Raw genomic sequence first — 3,351 nt, forward strand, 5'->3', positions numbered from 1 at the left:
TTGTGTGGAACCATCACTTCCTGGGAAGGTGTTTCTGTGTTGAGGGGAAAGGGGTGTGGCGTTTGCCACTGTGGCATAAAGATTTGTTTTTGTTTCTGAAATTCTTCATCTGCCTGAAAGTAGAGTCTCCCCCACAACACGAGTTGCCCAGCACCCACTTCCTGGATGCAACTCTAATCTTGTTTTCTGGGCAGTAAGGATGGGACCACACCCGACACAGACGTTAATACACAAATATCGTATCTCCCATCTATTCTATGAAGGGCACATTTGCCTTCTGTTCTCTGAAGGGCACGTTTATCTTTCCAGTTATTTGTTTTTCTTTCAGGGCCCTTTGTCTCCCCATTTCCAGGAAGCCATTTCTTCTCCCAGAAATGTCCTCTTCCGCTCCTCATTCCCTGTGAACATGAAATAGAAAGCCCCCAATGATTCAGAGTCCTCTGTGAATTCCTGTGCATATATATATATGCATCATTCAATGTTTTATTCCCTTGTTAACCCAGCTTTTATCAGTTTAATTTGCACACCCCAATGAAGGCACCTAAGAGGGTAGAGGAAAAGTTGTTACTCCTTGACAATATCGACGGAGGGAAAGATGATACAGAGTGGCTGGATCCAATGTACCCCCACTTCCTCGGCTCCCCTAGAGTAACCTTTCCTCTTTTTTCTTCCTTTTCCCTTCTTCAAATACCTGCCTCCCCAGATACCAATGCAAGGACTCAGGTTTGATCCCATGGTTGGCAAGATCCCCTGGGGGAGGAAATCGTACCCCACTCCAGTATTCTTGCATTGAGAATCCCATGGAGAGAGGAGCCTGGTGGGCTACAGTTCAAGGGGTTGCAAAGAGTTGGGCACAACTGAGTACCCAACACTTTCACTTTTCAGATACCAACAAAATGCAAGCTTTGCGCTTCCTTGAAATCACTTCTCTTGGGGCATTGAGGCTGGACCGGAGCGACAGGTTTCCCCTGGCAAGTATCTAGGAGACAGTCCCTGGGACGTTGGCGATGGGCAGGACTGCAGGAAAGGATTCTCAGGGGGCCCTAACAGGAAGCGTGGGAAGACAGAGCCACACCCTTGACCAAGGTTCTCTCAGGTCCTTCAGTCTTGGTGCCGAACTTCTCAGGTGGCTATGGGCTTCTCTGCTGCCCACTGTCTGCAGGGAGAAAACTTTTACACGCTAGGGGCTGAGCTACTGTCTCTGTACACCAGTGGATGACCACAAGGGCATATACATCAAACCTGTGTGAGTTGAGTTACTGTGAGTTGGGCCTTAAGAAAAAAGACTGGCTTTGGGAATTCTGGTGAAAGTAGATTTCTGGGTCTGTAAATTTGAAGGGGCAGCTTCACTACTGGAGGAAGTCAAACTTAGCAGGACTACCATCCCAGCCGACTTTAGTTATAAGCCCTGTTCACTCAGTCATGTCTGAGTCTTTGCAACCCCATGGACTGTAGTCCCCCAGGCTCTTCTGTCCATGGAATTCTCCAGGGAAGAATAATGGAGTGGGCTGCCATTCCCTTCTCCAGGGGGTTTTCCCATCCAGGGACTGAACCTGGGTCTCCTGCATTGCAGGCAGATCCTTTACCATCTGAGCCACCAGAGAAGCCCATTTAGTTATAAAGAGCTGAGACAAAAGCTGTAAAATATCCCTGATAGGATAAAAATTTCAAAATGTTACTGAAAATGGAAGCAAGTGATGATACACCATGCTATGCTATGCTATGCTAAGTTGCTTCAGTTGTGTCCGACTCTATGCGACCCCATAGACGGCAGCCCACCAGGCTCCCCGGTCCCTGGGATTCTCCAGGCAAGAACATTGGAGTGGGTTACCATTTCCTTCTCCAATTCATGAAAGTGAAAAGTGAAAGTGAAGTCACTCAGTCATGTCTGACTCTTAGAGACCCCATGGACTGCAGCCCACCAGGCTCCTCCATCCATGGGATTTTCCAGGCAAGAGTGTTGGAGTGGGGTGCCATCACCTTCTCCATTCCACATAATACACTCTGTATTTCAAAGAGACTGCTGGTCTGAAAATTCACCTGGTGATCCAGCCCAAATGCAATCAGAATTTCTACAGTCCCCCGCCCCCCATTGTTATTTACAAGCTATTTATAAAGGGTGTGTGGAAATTCAAAGGGCTTAGAATCGCCCAACAGAAGGGGTGGAGGAGGGAGGCAGACAGAGAGAAGAAACAAGAAACACTTCTAGCAGACAGTCAGATGTCACGTTTATTTGTTGCTGCTGTTCAGTTGCTCAGTTGTGTTCAGCTCCTTGTCACCCCCGTGGACTCCAGCACTCCAGGCTTCCCTGTCTTCACTGTCTCCTGGAATTTGCTCAAACTCCTGTCCATTGAGCCGGTGATGCCATCCAGCCATCTCATCCTCTGTCATCCCCTTCTCCTCCCACCTTCAATCTTTCCCATCATCAGGGTCTTTTCTAACGAGTCAGCTCTTCACATCAGGTGGCCCAAGTATTTTTGGAGTTTCAGCTTCAACATCAGTCCTTCCAGTGAACATTTAGAACTGATTTCCTTAGGATGGACTGGTTGGATCTCCTTGCAGTCCAAGGGACTCTCAAGAGTCTTCTCCAACACCACAGTTCAAAAGCATCAATTCTCCGGTGCTCAGCTTTCTTTATAGTCCAAGTCGCACATCCATACATGATGGCTTGAAAAACCGAAGCTTTGTTTATACAGACCTTTGTCAGCAAAGTAATGTCTCTGCTTTTTCATATTAAACCGTGGGAGCACTCCGAAACTCAGGAGGAGTGATGTACCACCTGGGGAAGGGGGACTTGTTTATACGAAAATGCAAAAGAACAAGATAATCAGGAAAAGACTGATGCATCCAGGCGTCTCTGGACAGTAGGGTGAAACCTCATTTCCTGCTAGAGACTCTTCCCCAAATCCCTTCCAAACACTTCTGACTTTCTAACGTATTTATTGCTTACACCGAGAACTGCACCCTCTTAGAACTCTCTGGTGCCCTGGAGGCGGGCATGCAAACCACACCAGTATCCTCGCCTGGAGAATCCCACGGACAGAGGAGCCTGGCGGGCTACAGTCCATGGGGTCGCAGAGAGTCGGACACGACTGAGCAACACTAGGCTAGACTAGAAATCTCCAGAAGCGTGTGTGTGTTTCTTCCTTTTTCTTAGGGGCATCGTTTTATTATTATTATTATTATTTACTGCTGCCCTGTCCCCGTGTTATTGGCAGATTTCTGTTTATTTGGCGAGGGCGTGGCTTTAGCGCGCGCGCGCGCACACACACACACACACACACACACACACACACAGACACACACACACACACACACAGACACACACACACACAGCCCGCCCCCGGCTTC

This window comes from Bubalus bubalis, chromosome X (assembly GCF_019923935.1).
Source record: "Bubalus bubalis isolate 160015118507 breed Murrah chromosome X, NDDB_SH_1, whole genome shotgun sequence".
In the NCBI taxonomy this organism is placed as follows: Eukaryota; Metazoa; Chordata; class Mammalia; order Artiodactyla; family Bovidae; genus Bubalus; species Bubalus bubalis.